The sequence below is a fragment of the Onthophagus taurus genome, chromosome 3 (assembly GCF_036711975.1).
Source record: "Onthophagus taurus isolate NC chromosome 3, IU_Otau_3.0, whole genome shotgun sequence".
Classification (NCBI taxonomy): Eukaryota; Metazoa; Arthropoda; class Insecta; order Coleoptera; family Scarabaeidae; genus Onthophagus; species Onthophagus taurus.
This window is the reverse complement of record NC_091968.1, coordinates 24,037,746-24,058,390: the sequence shown is the minus strand read 5'-3', so window position 1 is coordinate 24,058,390 and position 20,645 is coordinate 24,037,746. Positions and strand designations below refer to the sequence as shown.

The 20,645-nt window shown below is 28.0% G+C and overlaps 1 protein-coding gene across 1 annotated transcript in view; it reads right to left on the bottom strand.

Moving 5' to 3' along the window:
- Window positions 1–19,508, bottom strand: part of LOC111418262 (pituitary homeobox homolog Ptx1) — a 63,591-nt gene extending 44,083 nt beyond the window's left edge. The window contains exon 1 of the mRNA XM_071195415.1: window positions 19,338–19,508. The gene's annotated coding sequence lies outside the window, so the exon portion shown is untranslated. The remainder of the gene's footprint in view (window positions 1–19,337) is intronic.
- Window positions 19,509–20,645: the final 1,137 nt, after the last annotated feature.

Below are 20,645 nucleotides of genomic sequence, written 5' to 3'. Positions count from 1 at the left end.
TAAGTGATTTTGATACTACTTGGAGAAGATGGATACTGATTGTAAGAGACTATACACTGCTTGCAGAAGACTAAATGCTGATGGCAGACTCCCGTTACTTGTAGATGACTAGATATTAGTTGCAGAAAGTTAGATACTACTAGCAGAAGACTAAATAATGATGACAGAAGACGAGATACTGATGGAACAAGCTTGGATACATAAATAATAAAACTAATTAAAAAAATAAAAAATAGAATTACATTTTAGGTTACCAAATAAATTTTTGACCATAATAATAATTGGAATAACAACAAAAAACATATAATAACTGAAAAATTTACTAAGTATACATAAAATCTAAACATTGAGCAACTTTCTTGGCAACGGCTAAATCCGACTGTTTCTAGTTCTAAGTTTAGTATCTAAGTCTGTATTGAATAAAAACTAGAACTAACAGTAGACTTAGAACTAGAAAGCTTCGACAGTATAGTGCTAGTGCTCTTAGTACTACTCTTAGTACTAGCACTTCTTGAAAGACGTGCGGCTAAACTCGAATGATTCTAGTTCTAGATCTTGTGTTAGTTCTAGAGATAGTGCTAGTGTACAACTACTACTCTTAGTACTCTTAGTACTAGCACTATATTAGAACTAACACAAGACTTAAAACTAGAATCATTCGGGTTTAGCCGTCTTGAAAGACGTGCGGCTAAACCCGAATGTTTCTAGTTCTCGGTCTAGTTGTACACTAGCACTATCTCTAGAACTAACACAAGATCTAGAACTAGAATCAATCTTAAGAGATGTACGGATGAAGAGACGTATCGGTAGTCTGATTTTCTTTACCCAGCTTGATATTATACCCAAGGTGGACGTACAGTTGTACAACCTACTTAATATAATTTTTCGACGAAAACTGGGAAGCATATGGACTCAAAATCTTTGTCTTTTGAAGGTTGATCTGTGTCAGTGTTGTCAAACAGACGACCACCAATACGACCATGTACAACGCGAAATTATCTGCATTTAGAGATACTTCTTGCAGCGGATGGTGCAGAATAAAATAGTAAAGTTGTATTTAACTTCTTGTGAGTGGGAAATGGTGGATATCTTAAAAATGTTTTAGGTACCCAAAGAATATTTGAAATATAGAAATAAGAAATAACACAAGACAGCGAAAATATGGCATGTTTACCAAGTTAACACAGTGATTTAATTTATTATAACATCACATTTATGATGTAAAATCTCTGAAATAATTTTATTTATTTATCTATGTACTCAAACCGAATCAATTAGAAATATATGATGAGTTTCCTTTTTTAAGACGCTTTTTTTTGTTGTATATTTGTATAGAACAAAAAAAATATATATAGTGTTTGGGCTCATTTTATAGCATATATTATGTAGATTAAGAATTTTTTAGAATAAATCTTTTTTATTCAAAATTAATATTTGACGGTTATCTTCAAATTAATTTTTTATTAATTCTAATGATTCCAACATAAAGAGAATGAAAAATCCTTTAAAATAAGTCCAAACATGATGTGATTATCTTCAAAAACAACTGAGATATTATTCGACTAACCTAAAAAACAACTGAAAATCGTTATTTTTGAATTAGCGATATCTCGGTTATTTTTAATGTTAACTATAAAGTGTTTGGGCTCATTTTATAGTATTTTTTATGCAGATTAAGAATTTGTTGGAATTAAGCTTTTTTATTCAAAATTAATATTTGACGGTTATCTTCAAATTAATTTTTTATTAATTCTAATGATATCAACATAAAGAGAATGAAAAATCCTTTAAAATAAGTCCAAACATGACGTGATTATCTTTAAAAACAACTAAGATATCATTCGAATAACCTAAAAAACAACTGAAGATCGTTATTTTTGAATTAGCGATATCTCGGTTGTTTTTAAAGATAACTATAAAGTGTTTGGGCTCATTTTATAGGATTTTTTATGTAGATTAAGAACTTTTTGAATTAATTTTGATTGTAATTTGGTTTTTAATCAAATCTTTTCATTCTAAAGTTAAATACTTTGAATATGATAGTGAGCCATAAAATGTAGTAGTATATTTTGTTGAAACTATTCCTTTAATATTTTAAATCAAAATTAAATCAAATCTTAATAATTGTTAAAGCGTGGCAATCCAAAGAGTAACTGTGTTCAATCTTCTTTCTATCCATTCCTGGATGTAGTTTATAGTTTGACACCCTTTGTAGCCAATTTCTTCGCACAATCTTTTTCAGCCATCTTTTTCGGCTAACTGATATAGTCTTATTTTACGATGTATCCCACTTTAGACAGTAATCCTCGCCACTACGTCTGTGATCTTAGTGCGCCTTTGAATCTCATTGCATACTTTGTCTCCGAGGTTGATCGAGGTCATAATGTTCTACAACTCCTATATGATTTTTGCTGCTTATCAGTATGATGTCGTCCGCGAATCTCAAGTGATTTAGGTAGGTACCGTCGATATTTATGCCCATCTACTCCCAAGAAAATTTCTTGAAGATATCTTCTAATGCCAAGGTGAATACCCCCATCAGCATTTCTTCACCCAGTTTTACCCGGAGTGGTTGCGTTGCTATAAATGTGTTGAACAAAGTTAGGGAATCGATTCTCGCCTTGTCCATTGCTTCTAGTATTGACCATATCTCGACGGAGTCGAACACTTTTTGATAATCTATGAAGGCTAAGACGAGAGAGATATTGTACTATGTTGTGCCATCAATCAGCATATGCATGATTCTATTGTCTTTAATATTGAGACAATGCAACTTGAATATGTTGTGCTATAATATAACTTTTCGAAAGCCCGCCTGTTTGACTGGCTGATAAAAGTCGAATTTGTTGGTGTTTGACTGTTCTCGTTACTAATTTGTAGAATCTCTTTTTTTGAACAGCAAGATAACTTCCGCATTGTTTGAATCCTCGATATATCGGGAACGTCACTTAAATATATCCAAATATATCCAATATATCCAAACGTCGATTATAATAAAAATCTATGTTTTTCGTTTTTGTACTTTTTATTAAAATGGATATTTAATGTTTTTTAATTCTACCGGCTTTTAAATTAATTAACGTCATTCGAAGGTCCTGAAGATGGTTTTACAAAAAAGACCGAAACCGGTAGAATTAAAAAACATTAAATATCCATTTTAATACAAAGTACAAACAAGAAAAACATAGATTTTTATTATAAATGAATAATAAAAATTTCTTAGTTCTAGTTTTAGTTCAATACAATTATAGGTACAACAATAGCAAGTAAGGTGCTGTATACCAGTCAGAACTACAATTTTATTAGTACTAAACCTAGAACTAGAAATATTCGGGTTTAGTTGCACGTTTCTCAAGACGGCTAAACCCGAATGATACTAGTTCTATGTCTTGTGTTCCTTGTAGTGTTAGTTCAATACAAATATACTACAATCTAGTTAATAAAAAATTAATTTGAAGATAACCGTCAAATATTAATTTTGTATAAAAAAGATTAATTCTAAAGAATTCTTAATCTACATAAAGAATCCTATAAAATGAACCCAAACACTTTATAGTTATCTTTAAAAACAACCGAGATATCGCTAATTAAAAAATAACGATCTTCAGTTGTTTTTTAGGTTAATCGAATAATATCTCAGTTGTTTTTTAAGATAAACACGTCATGTTTGGACTTATTTTAAAGGATTTTTCATTCTCTTTATGTTGATATCATTAGAATTAATAAAAAATTAATTTGAAGACAACCATCAAATATTAATTTTGAAGAAAAAAGATTAATTCTTAAAAATTCTTAATCTACATAACAAATGCTATAAAATGACCCCAAACACATTATAGTTATCTTTAAAAACAACTGAGATATCGCTAATTCAAAAATAACGATCTTCAGTTGTTTTTTAGGGTATTCGAATGATATCTCAGTTGTTTTTAAAGATAATAACGTCATGTTTGGACTTATTTTAAAGGATTTTTCATTCTGTTTATGTTAATATCATTAGAATTAATAAAAAATTAATTTGAAGATAACCGTCAAATATTAATTTTGAATAAAAAAGATTAATTCCAACAAATTCTTAATCTACATAAAAAATCTTATAAAATAAGCCCAAACACTTTATAGTTATCTTTAAAAACAACCGAGATATCGCTAATTCAAAAATAACGATCTTCAGTTGTTTTTTAGGTTATTCGAATGATATCTTAGTTGTTTTTAAAGATAATCACGTCATGTTTGGACTTATTTTAAAGGATTTTTCATTCTCTTTACGTTGATATCATTAGAATTAATAAAAAATTAACTTGAAGATAACCGTCAAATATTAATTTTGAAGAAAAAAGATTAATTCTAAAAAATTCTTAATCTACATAAAAAATGCTATAAAATGAGCCCAAACACTTTATAGTTATCTTTAAAAACAACCGAGATATCGCTAATTCAAAAATAACGATCTTCAGTTGTTTTTTAGGTTATTCGAATGATATCTCAGTTGTTTTTAAAGATAATCACGTCATGTTTGGACTTATTTTAAAGGATTTTTCATTCTCTTTATGTTGATATCATTAGAATTAATAAAAAATTAATTTGAAGATAACCGTCAAATATTAATTTTGAATAAAAAAGATTAATTCCAACAAATTCTTAATCTACATAAAAAATCTTATAAAATAAGCCCAAACACTTTATAGTTATCTTTAAAAACAACCGAGATATCGCTATTCAAAAATAACGATCTTCAGTTGTTTTTTAGGTTATTCGAATGATATCTCAGTTGTTTTTAAAGATAATCACGTCATGTTTGGACTTATTTTAAAGGATTTTTCATTCTCTTTATGTTGATATCATTAGAATTAATAAAAAATTAATTTGAAGATAACCGTCAAATATTAATTTTGAAGAAAAAAGATTAATTCTAAAAAATTCTTAATCTACATAAAAAATGCTATAAAATGAGCCCAAACACTTTATAGTTATCTTTAAAAACAACCGAGATATCGCTAATTCAAAAATAACGATCTTCAGTTGTTTTTTAGGTTATTCGAATGATATCTCAGTTGTTTTTAAAGATAATCACGTCATATTTGGACTTATTTTAAAGGATTTTTCATTCTCTTTATGTTGATATCATTAGAATTAATAAAAAATTAATTTGAAGATAACCGTCAAATATTAATTTTGAATAAAAAAGATTAATTCCAACAAATTCTTAATCTACATAAAAAATCTTATAAAATAAGCCCAAACACTTTATAGTTATCTTTAAAAACAACCGAGATATCGCTAATTCAAAAATAACGATCTTCAGTTGTTTTTTAGGTTATTCGAATGATATCTCAGTTGTTTTTAAAGATAATCACGTCATGTTTGGACTTATTTTAAAGGATTTTTCATTCTCTTTATGTTGATATCATTAGAATTAATAAAAAATTAATTTGAAGATAACCGTCAAATATTAATTTTGAAGAAAAAAGATTAATTCTAAAAAATTCTTAATCTACATAAAAAATGCTATAAAATGAGCCCAAACACTTTATAGTTATCTTTAAAAACAACCGAGATATCGCTAATTCAAAAATAACGATCTTCAGTTGTTTTTTAGGTTATTCGAATGATATCTCAGTTGTTTTTAAAGATAATCACGTCATGTTTGGACTTATTTTAAAGGATTTTTCATTCTCTTTACGTTGATAATATTAAAATTAATAAAAAATTAATAGAACTAGAACTAACTAGTTCTACTAGTCTAGTGTTAGTTGTAGTTTTAGTTCAATAGAAATATACTACAATCTAGCGCCGAATAACAGCTAACTAGAAACTTAGAACTAGAAAGTTTCGGGTAAATTAATGACTTGATCCTCAGGGTAATGAATTCCTCATCACTATCAGCACCCTGCATGTTAGAGCCGAGTAAATTGTATGTTTAAAAGGTAAAATTTTTATGAATCGTAAAAATAAAAGCAAACAAAATTAAAATCAATTTTTTTTGGAGAGGGTGTTGTCCGAAAAATTTAGGTAAAAAAATCCGAAAAACAATATTTACACATTCGTCCCACTCCCGTGTATGTGTGTGTGTATGTGTGTATGTCGCAAAGATCGATCATCTCCTTATCGGCTCGGATTACCGACGAACACAAAACACACCTGACACTTTAATCCTAGCGGGCTCTTTCTTCGTCTCCATAAATAAAAATACGCCGACCAACACACACCGATTGGCGCGCCACCTACTACTTTTTAAAAAACTATCTTATCTCAAAACAACCGATAAAAAACAAAAAAGAAATGAAACAAAGACAGATGTCACTTAGTAGAGATAATCACTAACCAATCATATCATAACCTAGAAATTCGTTTATTTTGGTGTAAGAAATCAATTTTAGAAACAATAGAGTACCGAAATCCGGGGAAGACGATCGAAACAAAACACGGAGGGAACAAGTGCTGCCGCCGCCACGGCCTCCTCTAAAATTTCTCTGGTTATCACTTGTGTTGTGTCAATCGATTGCGCACTCTACGATGCGCGACTCCACCTTTTACGTTGCGTGGGCGGAGTTTAAATTCCAATATGGCGGCTTAAACAGCGTCAGAGTGTCAGAATCACGGTGTCTATGGATCGAACAACTCTCTTATGTTTCAGTTTAAAAATAATCATGACAACTTACTTTGTTAATTTAGTTAATTTTATTTTTTTTTATGTTGTGATTGTTTACGTTGGTATTAGTGGTTGTCAAAATAAAAAATTTTTTCGGTACGTAAAATGATTAATGAAAAACGTTTTATGTTTTAAATATAAATTAACGCCATCTGTTTCGATTAATGTTGCATCTTAATTACGTTTTAAAGTCATATAAAGGGGGCTTTTTTTAAAATCTCCTCATTCGGGGGATGAGGTTGTGTTGCTAATCGATCAATTACCCCCGGGGGGTGGTCGAAAAAGGGGACGAAGATTGATCGCGGTCCGCCCGATTTTTTTTATTTACGCACCTGATGAGGCACCATTTATAAGCAAAAAATTTTTTTTTTGTTACCCGAGCGCTAATCGCATAACGATTTTTTAATCGAAACTTTATTTTTATCTAATTTTGATTTTAAATTTCTTTTTTTTTTATTAAATCGGAATATTTCGTGTTTAATTATTACCGTGGATATTGGACCAAAAATTGATTGTCATTTCGGACTGAAATCAAGTCGGTTTTAAAGCCGAAAGCTGTAAAGCCCGGCCCGGTCCTGCATCCCCGTTCGCGATAATCCCCGCATTTAAAACCAATTTCCGATCGCGCGAACGGCGATTTTTAATTCTATCTGCCCGCACATTATTTTTACAAAAAAAAATTTTATTTCACTCATTAAATAAAGTCTTTTTAAAAATTTTGTGTTGTATTGTATAAATTTTTGAGTGACAGCGTTTAAAATCAGAATTTTTCAATTATCTATTCGACGTGACACCGGTTTTAAAGATAACATTTATCCGAGAAAATCCGTTTATAACGCGCGCGATACGCCATTTATGATAAGATTATTAAGTGAGTGTTTTTAAATCGAAACTCTCCGCGCTGTCAATCACGTTCAACTTATTATTTAAATTTTTATTAACCCATTTATATCAAGGCGCATAGATTTAATGTTGAATAACAACTAAAAGCAGAACTAACACTAGAATTAGAACTATAGAATTTTCAGAATGAAAAAACATGACTAAAAATTCCAAAAAATTCTTAATCTACATAAAAAATCCTATAAAATGAGCCCAAACACTTTATAGTTATCTTTAAAAACAACCGAGATATCGCTAATTCAAAAATAACGATCTTCAGTTGTTTTTTAGGTTATTCGAATGATATCTCAGTTGTTTTTAAAGATAATCACGTCATGCTTGGACTTATTTTAAAGGATTTTTCATTCTCTTCATGTTGATATCTTTAGAATTATTAAAAAATTAATTTGAAGAAAACCGCCAAATATTAATTTTGAACAAAAAAGATTAATTCTAAAAAATTCTTAATCTACATAAAAAATGCTATAAAATGAGCCCAAACACTTTATAGTTATCTTTAAAAGCAACCGAGATATCTCTAATTCCAAAATAACGATCTTCAGTTGTTTTTTATGTTAATCGAATAATATCTGAGTTGTTTTTAAAGATAATCACGTCATGTTTGGACTTATTTTAAAGGATTCTTCATTCTCTTTATGTTGGTATCATTAGAATTAATAAAAAATTAATTTGAAAGTAACCGTCAAATATTCATTTTGTATAAAAAAGATTAATTCTAAAAAATTCTTAATCTACATAAATAATGCTATAAAATGAGCCCAAACACTTTATAGTTATCTTTAAAGACAACTGAGATATCGCTAATTCCAAAATAACGATCTTCAGTTGTTTTTTAGGTTATCGAATGATATCTCAGTTGCTTTTGAAGATAATCACGTCATGTTTGGACTTATTTTAAAGGATTTTTCATTCTCTTTACGTTGATGTCATTATAATTAATAAAAAATTAGTTTTGAAGATAATCGCCAAATATTAATTTTGAATAAAAAAGATTAATTCTAAACATTCTTAATCTATATAAAAAATGCTATAAAATGAGCCCAAACACCTTATAGTTATCTTTAAAAACAATCGAGATATCGCTAATTAAAAAATAACGATCTTCAGTTGTTTTTTAGGTTATTCGAATGATATCTTAGTTGTTTATTAAGATAAAGACGTCATGTTTGGACTTATTTTAAAGGATTTTTCATTCTCTTTATGTTGATATCATTAGAATTAATAAAAAATTAATTTGAAGATAACCGCCAAATATTAATTGTGAATAAAAAAGATTAATTCTATAAAATTCTTAATCTATATAAAAAATGCTATAAAATGAGCCCAAACACTTTATAGTTATCTTTAAAAGCAACCGAGATATCGCTAATTCAAAAATAACGATCTTCAGTTGTTTTTTAGGTTATTAGAATGATATCTTAGTTGTTTATTAAGATAAAGACGTCATGTTTGGACTTATTTTAAAGGATTTTTCAAACTCTTTATGTTGATATCATTAGAATTAATAGAAAATTAATTTGAAGATAACCGTCAAATATTAATTTAGTATAAAAAAGATTAATTCTAAAAAATTCTTAATTTACATAAAAAAAGCTATAAAATGAGCCCAAACACTTTAAAGCATATATAGTTATCTTTAAAAGCAACCGAGATATCGCTAATTCAAAAATAACGATCTTCAGTTGTTTTTTAGGTTATTCGAATGATATCTCAGTTGTTTTTAAAGATAATCATGTCATGTTTGGACTTATTTTAAAGGATTTTTCATTCTCTTTATGTTAATATCATTAGAATTAATAAAAAATTAATTTGAAGATAACCGCCAAATATTAATTTTGAATAAAAAAGATTAATTTTAAAAAATTCTTAATCTATATAAAAAATGCTATAAAATGAGCCCAAACACTTTATAGTAATCTTTAAAAACAACCGAGATATCGCTAATTCAAAAATAACGATCTTCAGATGTTTTTTAGGTTATTCGAATGATATCTTAGTTATTTTTAAAGATAATCACGTCATGTTTGGACTTATTTTAAAGGATTCTTCATTCTCTTTATGTTGGTATCATTAGAATTAATAAAAAATTAATTTGAAGATAACCGTCAAATATTAATTTTGAATAAAAAAGATTAATTCTAAAAAATTCTTAATCTATATAAAAAATGCTATAAAATGAGCCCAAACACTTTATAGTTATCTTTAAAAACAACCGAGATATCGCTAATTCCAAAATAACGATCTTCAGTTGTTTTTTAGGTTATTCGAATGATATCTCAGTTGTTTTTAAAGATAATCACGTCATGTTTGAACTTATTTTAAAGGATTTTTCATTCTCTTTATGTTGATATCATTAGAATTAATAAAAAATTAATTTGAAGATAACCGTCAAATATTAATTTAGTATAAAAAAGATTAATTCTAAAAAATTCTTAATTTACATAAAAAAAGCTATAAAATGAGCCCAAACACTTTAAAGCATATATAGTTATCTTTAAAAGCAACCGAGATATCGCTAATTCAAAAATAACGATCTTCAGTTGTTTTTTAGGTTATTCGAATGATATCTCAGTTGTTTTTAAAGATAATCATGTCATGTTTGGACTTATTTTAAAGGATTTTTCATTCTCTTTATGTTAATATCATTAGAATTAATAAAAAATTAATTTGAAGATAACCGCCAAATATTAATTTTGAATAAAAAAGATTAATTTTAAAAAATTCTTAATCTATATAAAAAATGCTATAAAATGAGCCCAAACACTTTATAGTAATCTTTAAAAACAACCGAGATATCGCTAATTCAAAAATAACGATCTTCAGATGTTTTTTAGGTTATTCGAATGATATCTTAGTTATTTTTAAAGATAATCACGTCATGTTTGGACTTATTTTAAAGGATTCTTCATTCTCTTTATGTTGGTATCATTAGAATTAATAAAAAATTAATTTGAAGATAACCGTCAAATATTAATTTTGAATAAAAAAGATTAATTCTAAAAAATTCTTAATCTATATAAAAAATGCTATAAAATGAGCCCAAACACTTTATAGTTATCTTTAAAAACAACCGAGATATCGCTAATTCCAAAATAACGATCTTCAGTTGTTTTTTAGGTTATTCGAATGATATCTCAGTTGTTTTTAAAGATAATCACGTCATGTTTGAACTTATTTTAAAGGATTTTTCATTCTCTTTATGTTGATATCATTAGAATTAATAAAAAATTAATTTGAAGATAACCGTCAAATATTAATTTAGTATAAAAAAGATTAATTCTAAAAAATTCTTAATTTACATAAAAAAAGCTATAAAATGAGCCCAAACACTTTATGGTTATCTTTAAAAGCAACCGAGATATCGCTAATTCAAAAATAACGATCTTCAGATATTTTTTAGGTTATTCGAATGATATCTTAGTTATTTTTAAAGATAATCACGTCATGTTTGGACTTATTTTAAAGGATTCTTCATTCTCTTTATGTTGGTATCATTAGAATTAATAAAAAATTAATTTGAAGGTAACCGTCAAATATTAATTTTGTATAAAAAAGATTAATTCTAAAAAAATCTTAATCTACATAAAAAATGCTATAAAATTAGCCCAAACACTTTATAGTTATCTTTAAAAACAACCGAGATATGGCTAATTCAAAAATCTATCTTCAGTTGTTTTTTAGGTAATTCGAATGTATCTTAGTTGTTTATTAAGATAACGACGTCATGTTTGGACTTATTTTAAAGGATTTTTCATTCTCTTTATGTTGATATCATTAAAATTAATAAAAAATTAATTTGAAGATAACCGCCAAATATTAATTTTGAATAAAAAAGATTAATTCTAAAAAATTCTTAATCTATATAAAAAATGCTATAAAATGAGCCCAAACACTTTATAGTTATCTTTAAAAACAACCGAGATATCGCTAATTCCAAAATAACGATCTTCAGTTGTTTTTTAGGTTATTCGAATGATATCTCAGTTGTTTTTAAAGATAATCACGTCATGTTTGGACTTATTTTAAAGGATTTTTCATTCTCTTTATGTTGATATCATTAGAATTAATAAAAAATTAATTTGAAGGTAACCGTCAAATATTAACATTGAATAAAAAAGCTTAATTCCAAAAAATGTTTAATCTACATATAAACATCCGAGATACGTCAATTTAAAAAATAACGATCTTTGGTTGTTTTTTAGGTTGTTCCAATGATATGTCAGTTATTTTTGAGATAACCACGTTGTGTTTGGACTTATTTTAAAGGATTTTTCATTCTCTTTACGTTGATAACATTAAAATATATAAAAAATTAATAAAACTAGATCTAATACTAGACTTAAAACTGGAAGCATTCGGATTTAGCCGAACGTCTCTTAAGACGGCTAAACCCGAATATTTCTAGTACTAGGTCTAGTGTTAGTTCTAGTTTTAACTGTTATTGAGCACTATATTATTGTATATTTGTATTGAACTAGAACTAACATTACACTTACAACTAGAATCATTCGGGTTTAGCCGTCTTAAGGGACGTTCGGCTAAACCCGAATGTTAATTTCTAGTTTTGGTTGTTATTCAGCGGTAGACTGTTGTATATTTGTATTAAACTATAACTAGAACTAACAGTAGACCTAAGAACCAGAAAGTTTCGGGTTTAGCCGTGTTACTTCAGACTTCCAAATATTATCATTAGAAAAGAATTTTGAAATTGCTGCAATTTATCGCTCGCCATCAGGCAATTTTGATGTATTCATACACTCATTAAGTAAAGTCATGGAAAACTTGTTAGCCAAAAAACAGTGGGGGGTATTATAGGGGATTTTAATGTCAATTTCTTTGAAGTAAATAATAATTGTAATATCACAGGGTGTCTCACGTAACTGGTTCGTTGGACACCTGTATATTCATCAACAGTTGGTTTCTTATTTTGGATAGTCATGCTCATATATTCTTTTTTATATTTCTTATATAAGTGTAAACCTTCAGCATCTTTACTTGTTTGAACTATCACATATAAAACATCAAGAGTTTCGGAGGATTGTTGACATGTACTCTTTTAACATTTTTTTATAACTTTTTTAGGAAAGCAGATATCAAACTCAGCCATAAATTTAGAATAAAATAATAGAGAATCCTTCTCGAGCTGTTGTTTTAGATGGGATGGCCCAATTTAAAACAGTAATATTTTTGTATGATACTTCATACTCCAGTGATTAGGCAAAATGATCGGATATGTGTAAATTTAACGTTGTTGCTGTATAATTGAGCCTGACATTCGAGAAAATGTTGACTCAGTGGTTACTCTTGAAGGTTCATTAAATAACATCTCAAAACTATATGATCTGAATATATCCAATAAATTATTAGAATTATTATTTACTTCCAGAAAATTGACATTAAAATCCCCCATAATACCTCCCACTGGTTTTTGGCTAACAAGTTTTGCATGAATTTACTTAATGAGTGTATGAATACATCAAAATTGCCTGATGACGAGCGATAAATTGGAGCAATTTCAAAATCCTTTTCTAATGATGATATTTGGGACAGCTCATTTAGAGCTGTCGGTACTTTCTACTATACAAGAAAGAATCTGTATAAAAAATGATGCAATCCGCACTGTAGGGTTTTTAGGTATATCTTAACTTATTCGTCCAGATGTGAGATTAGAAGTTTAGTGAAAAGTGGTGTTTTTGAATTTTGTTGTTCAAAAAGGTATCTCCTAGATAAATGGTTATTAGGTGTGATTATTACAGATCATTTTAAAAAGAAAGCTTTGAGCTTTAATTTAGAACAAGTCTCATTCCTTAATTTCAATAAATACGGGTTCCAAGAATTTTTAAATTAGCATCTTTTTTGACACTTTTAGGTTATACGAAAATGCAAGTTTTGTTTCATCATTTTTTTTCTCAATATTTTTCCAATCCAACCCAACAATTATTATACATCATTTTAAAGAGAAAGCTTTGAGCTTTAATTTAGAACAAGTCTCATTCCTTAGTTTCAATAAATACGGCTTCCACGAATTTTTAAATTAGCATCTTTTTTGACACTTTTAGGTTATACGAAAATGTAAGGTTTGTTTCAACATTTTTTTTCTCAATATTTTTCCGATCCAACCCAACAATTATTATACATCATTTTAAAACGAAAGCTTTGAGCTTTAATTTAGAACAAGTCTCATTCCTTAATTTCAATAAATACGGGTTCCAAGAATTTTTAAATTAGCATCTTTTTTGACACTTTTAGGTTGTACGAAAATGTAAGTTTTGTTTCAACATTTTTTTTCTCAATATTTTTCCAATCCAACCCAACAATTATTATACAACATTTTAAAGAGAAGCCTTTGAGCTTTAATTTAGAACAAGTCTCATTCCTTAATTTCAATAAATACGGCTTCCAGGAATTTTTAAATTAGCATCTTTTTAGACACTATTAGGTTATACGAAAATGTAAGGTTTGTTTCAATACCTTTTTTCTCAATATTTTTCCAATCCAACCCAACAATTATTATACATCATTTTAAAGAGAAAGCTTTGAGCTTTAATTTAGAACAAGTCTCATTCCTTAATTTCAATAAATACGGCTTCTAGGAATTTTTAAATTAGCACCTATTTTGACACTTTTAGGTTGTACGAAAATGTAAGGTTTGTTTCAACATTTTTTTTTCTCAATATTTTTCCAATCCAACCCAACAATTATTATACATCATTTTAAAGAGAAAGCTTTGAGCTTTAATTTAGAACAAGTCTCATTCTTTAATTTCAATAAATACGGCTTCCAGGAATTCTTAAATTAGCATCTTTTTTGACACTTTTAGGTTATACGAAAATGTAAGGTTTGTTTCAACATTTTTTTTTCTCAATATTTTTCCAATCCAACCCAACAATTATTATACATCATTTTAAAGAGAAAGCTTTGAGCTTTAATTTAGAACAAGTCTCATTCTTTAATTTCAATAAATACGGCTTCCAGGAATTTTTAAATTAGCATCTTTTTTGACACTTTTAGGTTGTACGAAAATGCAAGTTTTGTTTCATCATTTTTTTTCTCAATATTTTTCCAATTCAACCCAACAATTATTATACATCATTTTAAAGAAAAAGCTTTGAGCTTTAATTTAGAACAAGTCTCATCCCTTAATTTCAATAAATACGGCTTCCAGGAATTTTTAAATTAGCATCTTTTTTGACACTTTTAGGTTATACGAAAATGTAAGTTTTGTTTCAAAATTATTTTTCTGAATATTTTTCCAATCTAACCCAACGATTATTATATATCGATTTAAACAGAAAGCTTTAAGCTTCAATTTAAAATAAGTTTAATTTCTTAATTTCAATAAACACGGCTTCCAGGAATTTTTGAATTAGCATTTTTTTTGACACTTAGATTATGCGAAAATGTTTGTTTTTGGGCAATATATTTTTTCTCAATATTCTATCAGATTTTCGTCGTTCTGTAGCTACAGGTCTGATAAATAAATAGCGCAAAAAAAGCAAAAAGCGCAACTTCAAAAGAAAGAGGAAGTACAATGCTTGTAGTACTCTCAAATTTATCAAAACATGCAGGGAATACTTGTTTTTTTTTATTAGACAACCATGGAATTTTGACAGTTTTTGGTCCATCTTTGCATTGCTTGTAGAATTTTCCCTTCCACCAAAGGTAATCCATAAATTACTGGTATTCAGCCTGTACAAACAAATTTTTCTATTGTTCTGCTGGAATATCTGTCGATTTCATCTTATTAATCAAAAATTCTGAATTATGCAAATGGTTAAATTAAAAAAAATAATAACCCCATCGTGTTTGGGCTCATTTTAATGATTTTTTTATTTTCTATATGATAATTAATTAAAATAGAATCAAAATAATTTTTTTTTTATAATTAATTAAAAGAAAATTAAATAAAATGTGTAAAAACGATTTAAAGAAATTTAAAACCCCCCAAAAAATGTGTAAATTTTAATTTGTTGGCAACACCCACTTAATAGATATCTTACAAGGTTAGTTAATACAAAACGGGTGTTTTTTTCTGCCGCAACATCACTCTTGACAAATAGGTTCTTCGGTGTCGCGTTGCATATTCATGCCGCCACACTAAGGATACTAAGGATGAATGAAAAGGAGGAAGAAAAAAACATCTGTTACAAGTCTTCGGTTGTTAGTATCTCCCCGATTTATTGCCTTTGGGTTCTGTTAATAGGGCGGAACCGGTTTCTGTTAGAATATTATTTTTTAGGGGGTGAGAATAAGTTCCCAGACTCTCAACAATTTTAATAACAAACATTATTTTCAATTTTAACCCGTTATTTACTTTTCATTTTTTATAAAAACACTTAAACGTTTTAAATTGAAAACGAAAAGTGAAAAGAATCGCGTAATACATCAGAAAAACGAGACGTATTCGGATTTGTAACTTAATCTCTAAGCTTTTCAGAAATCCTAATTTTTTATCATCGTTTCAACTCAACCCATTCTGATAGGTTAAAAAAATAATTTCGAGGCCATTAATCCACGTGCAAAGCGAATTATCTATTGATATTGATAAATTTGAGATTATACCTGTCAAATATTACAATATTCTTGGTTCATATCTGGATCGATTTACGATTGGTTCGATTATTTTCGATAAATATTGCGGACCAATCAAGTTTTTTTTTTATTAATCAAATAAAACGGGAACATTTTATTATTAAAAATAAAATTAATTTTTTATTCTTTAAGAGTATTAATGTTTATTAGTTTTAATAGATTTTAACAGATGGCATTTTAACCATATTTCAAGTATTAGTTAAAAATTTTCTGGTAATTCATGTTTTGAATTAACGCACTCTTCTACTATTAAAAACAGTCCTTTACTACTTCAAATAGGTACCTACTTTTTTGCCTAAAGACACTACATCGAAACTACACCACCCCAGTGATGTCTAAAATGAACAGAAGACATACTTTTTCTTTATTTTATGAGTAGGATCTAAATTTCTAAATATATCTAAATTTTAGCTAGTCAAGGTTTCCATTCTCCTTCCCTTTCTTGAAATTCAACTGGTTCGAGTTATTTTTGAAAGCACTCTACCCCACAATATCCCTACTAAGCACCATTTGCAACAAAAAATGCTGATATACTCTAGGATTTTTTGCACTTTTCGTTTTATCATTATCCAAAGGTATGAATCTGCATTTCTCCGCATAGTAGACAACTTCTCATTTTCCTTGCCTTGGCGTTTTAAGATACTTTTAGGTTCCTCTTCGAATTCTAGGTATTATAATAACCATAGAATTTGCAATATCGTGGAGTCGTTGAAGATATTTGTAATCATGGTTAGCATCTCTTTATTACTAAAGAAAAGCAGTATGTGGTCTTCATCAACTTTGATCTTTCAATGCACCTCTCAGGGTTACCGATGATGTTAATACCTCAGCTCTGCCGTATCTGCCGTATTTGCGCATAAATTCTCTCTTGTTCGTGTTTTCTTATCTCTTTCTTTTTTTTTTCTCTTTTCATGTTCTTTTCTGTTTTGTCTATGTTTATGTTTATTATTTTTAAGGGGGTGATTGTGGAAGAACGATAGGAGACTATCGAACATCACCTTTTCTTCATAAATTTAGATATGTAAATTTTTTGTATTTTCAATAATATGTACCTATATCGATTTTTGTGAACAATAAACTTGTTTATTATTATTATTATTATCATCTAATTACCCAGATATCACTAACAATAAGAAACCTTCCATGAAAGCCTTCCAAAAAGCTACCTCACTAAGATAAGCTACTAAACCTTTGCGCTGGGTCATTTCACATAATTAGTCGACCTTAAGGTCTTCTTGATGCGATGACGATTCACTCGAATCATATTTAAACCAATATCAGGAGTTTGAGATTGTACGTAATAAAATTGCAAGTCGTTTATCAAATAATTTTTATTATTAAACCTATCATGTTTCATATATCATTTCAAAGAGGAACGTTTTAGCTTTAATTTGATACCAATACCATTTTCTAATAGTCAAATATAACCATTCCATGATTTTTTTAATTTAGGGTTTCATTTCGATATTTTTAGATTAAGTTGAAATCGAGACACAATTAAATTCTTTTATCAAAAAAATTTTATAATATAACCTATCATGTTTTATATATCATTTTAAAGAGAAATGTTTCAGCTTCATTTTGATATCAGAATCACTTTTTAATTTCCATAAATAAACCTTCCAGGATTTTTTAAAACTCGGCTTTTTTTGACGTTTTGATATTACGTTTATAGCATAAAATTGCAAGCCTTTTATTAAGGAATTTTTATTATTCAACTTATCATGTTTTATGTATCGTTTTAAAGAGGAACGTTTCAGCTTCAATTTGATATCAGAATCACTTCTTAATTTCCATAAATAACCCTTCCACGATTTTTTAAAGCTAAACTTTTTGACATTTTAAGGTTAACAACATAAAATTGCAACCCCTTTATCAAAGAATTTTTATTATTCAACCTATCATGTTTCATATATCATTTTAAAGAGGAACGTTTCAGCTTCAATTTGATATCAGAATCACTTCTTAATTTCCATAAATAACCCTTCCACGATTTTTTAAAACTAAACTTTTTGACATTTTGAGGTTAACAACATAAAATTGCAAGCCCTTTATCAAAGAATTTTTATTATTCAACCTATCATATTTCATATATCATTTTAAAGAGGAACGTTTCACCTTCAATTTGATATCAGAATCACTTCTTAATTTCCATAAATAACCCTTCCAAGATTTTTTAAAGCTAAACTTTTTGACATTTTGAGGTTAACAACATAAAATTGCAAGCCCTTTATCAAAGAATTTTTATTATTCAACCTATCATATTTCATATATCATTTTAAAGAGGAATGTTTCAGCTTCAACTTGATATCAGAATCACTTCTTAATTTCCATAAATAACCCTTCCACCATTTTTTAAAGCTAAACTTTTTGACATTTTGAGGTTAACAACATAAAATTGCAACCTCTTTATCAAAGAATTTTTATTATTCAACCTATTATGTTTTATATATCATTTTGAAGAGGAACGTTTCAGCTTCAATTTGATATCAGAATCACTTCTTAATTTCCATAATTAACCCTTCCACGATTTTTTAAATCTAAACATTTTTGACATTTTGAGGTTAACAACATAAAATTGCAACCCCTTTATCAAAGAATTTTTATTATTCAACCTATCATGTGTTATATACCATTTTAAAGAGGAACATTTCAGCTTCAATTTGATAGCAGAATCACTTCGTAATTTCCATAAATAACCCTTCCACCATTTTTTAAAGCTAAACTTTTTTGACATTTTGAGGTTAACAACATAAAATTGCAACCCCTTTATCAAAGAATTTTTATTATCCAACCTATCATGTGTTATATATCATTTTAAAGAGGAACGTTTCAGCTTCAATTTGATATCAGAATCACTTCTTAATTTCCATAAATAACCCTTCCACGATTTTTTAAAGCTAAATTTTTTGACATTTTGAGGTTAACAACATAAAATTGCAAGCCCTTTATCAAAGAATTTTTATTATTCAACCTATCACGTTTTATATATCATATTAAAGAGGAATATTTCAGCTTTGATTTGATATCAAAATCACTTCTTAATTTCCATAAATAATCCTTCCACGATTTGGAATAATTAAAGAATAGCATTGTGTCTTAAAAATCGATGATTTTTTTTTAATCGATAGGAAATGAGCCAAAAGAGGCGTTAATAATAAAAAAAAGTGCGGAAAAGTGTAGTACTTACCGAAAAATCACTTTAAAGTTGCGATTTGACGTTTCGTTTTGTGAGGTTATGAGCAATGTTAATCATGCATTTTCGTATTAAATACTAACCACAAATTGTTTAATTTATACCCACGCACAAAATAAACAGTTATTTTCACTAAACTTGTTGAGATTACCACATATTTTCGGATAAAAACCTTGTTTCTTAAGCTATCGATGCGTAACGATAATTACCTGTCGTTAGATAGAATTGTTTCTACCAAATGTGTATTAATATTAATAGACTTTGTGTTAATAAATTTTGAGTCAAACAATTGAAATATCTTTATGTTGTAAATATAAATGATAAATAAGCAACTATACTTATTTATCATTTATATTTACAACATAAAGATATTTTGACACATCTATTAACACAAAGTCTATTAATACACATTTGGTAGAAACAATTCTATCTAACGACAAGTAATTGTCGTTATGCATCGATGCATCGAAACTAAGTTTTCATCCGAAAATATGTTGTAATCTCAACAAATTTAGTGAAAATAACGTCTTATTTTGTGCGTGGGTATAAATTAAACAATTTGAGGTTAAGATTTAATACGAAAACATTTCTTATAACCTCACAAAACGAAACGTCAAATCGCAACTTTAAAGTGATTTTTCGGTAAGTACTACACTTTTCCGCACTTTTTTTATTATTAACGCCTCTTTTGGCTCATTTCCTATCGATTAAAGAAAAGAATCATCTATTTTTAGGCCACAATGCTATTCTTGATATACAGGGTGATTCATATAAGAACCGACACAGAGCAGGGACATGTAATTGTAGAGGACAATAAATTAAGATGATTTAAAGTAACTTACCTCTATGCTAAGTTGTACACCTGAGTGGTTATAGGCCTTCAAAGTTGGCTCTTAAATTTTTAAAAAGTTCTATATCTTTGTTATAAATTAAGCTAGAAAAAGCAAATTTGGTATATGTTATGAGTGTACCAAGGGTGTTAATTGATTACAAATTGAACTCATTTGAGGCATTTCAAAGGGTTGATTAAGGGTGATGGTACCCTAAACTTTGACGGATTTTTTTTAATGCACTGTTACTTCATTTTATGTGAAACTTTTATTATTCAACCTATTATGTTTTATATATCATTTTAAAGAGGAACGTTTCAGCTTCAATTTGATATCAGAGTCACTTCTTAATTTACATAAATAACCCTTCCACGATTTTTTAAACTTCAACTTGCGTTTTGAATCTTCATTAAAATCATAGACGTATTTACTTCAACTCATTTGTGTTATTTGTTTATAATTAATTATAAAA